This window comes from Euprymna scolopes, chromosome 42 (genome assembly GCF_053919585.1).
Source record: "Euprymna scolopes isolate OS-2025 chromosome 42, ASM5391958v1, whole genome shotgun sequence".
Classification (NCBI taxonomy): domain Eukaryota; kingdom Metazoa; phylum Mollusca; class Cephalopoda; order Sepiida; family Sepiolidae; genus Euprymna; species Euprymna scolopes.
Window position 1 is genome coordinate 60489783 of NC_136523.1, and position 972 is coordinate 60490754.

At 34.9% G+C, this 972-nt stretch overlaps 1 pseudogene; it reads right to left on the minus strand.

Annotated features, from left to right (window-relative positions):
• Window positions 1-311: 311 nt before the first annotated feature.
• On the minus strand, window positions 312-428 carry LOC145267253 (5S ribosomal RNA; annotated as a pseudogene).
• Between the last annotated feature and the right edge of the window lie 544 nt (window positions 429-972).

The window sequence follows — 972 nt, forward strand, 5'->3', positions numbered from 1 at the left end:
ACTCTTTAATAATCACACGAGTTTCATTGAATTTACATCTAGGAAACTTATCGATAATATATATATATATATATATATATATATATATATATATATATATATATATATATATATATATATATATATATATATAAGGGCTCCCTTAGTCTTTAACAGACTATGGTTACCCACGTAGGGGGGCCTGCGCGTGAAATCTTATTGGCAGGAGGTGCGCAATCTCCAACCACACCTCTTCTGAGTCGACATTGTTAACCACCAGTGGCAAGTGAAGCACAAGACGACTAGAAACAAATGCCGAGATAAGCGGAGAGCACATGCATCGCCTAGAATTCCCAAGTGGTCACCCATCTGGTACTAACCAGGCTCGCCGTTGCTTAACTTCGGTGATCTGACAAGAACCGGTGTGTCAACGCGATTATGCCGCACAATATATATAAATATACATGTACACACGCGTACAGGAATATGGGCATGATTATATAAATCGGATATATATATATATATATATATATATATATATATATATATATATATATATATATATATATATATATATATAGTTCAAATCTTCAGATTTACAGTAGTTGTCACTTCTTATACGATGATTGTGTAAGTATGAAACACTAGTCTCTGTATGCATAAAAAATAATTAATATTTATTTGAAAAATATTATCGTTATAAAAAACTCTTTAAGAAACATAGTTGAGCTTTCTCAGTGAATTAACCTAAGTGCAACTGCAATAGTTCGCCTTCCTGTCGTTTAATACTACCTGACTCTTTACTGTTTATGCCCACTGATTTGGCATTAATACACACTCTATATCCCTTACTTTCTGTGTTAATTTTTGATAGCTTGATAGCTACTCTGTCTCTCTCTCCCCCCTTCTCTCTCACTGGATCTATAACTCTCTCTCTCTCTTTCTCTCTCACGCGCGCGCGCACACACACACACACACACACACACACACACA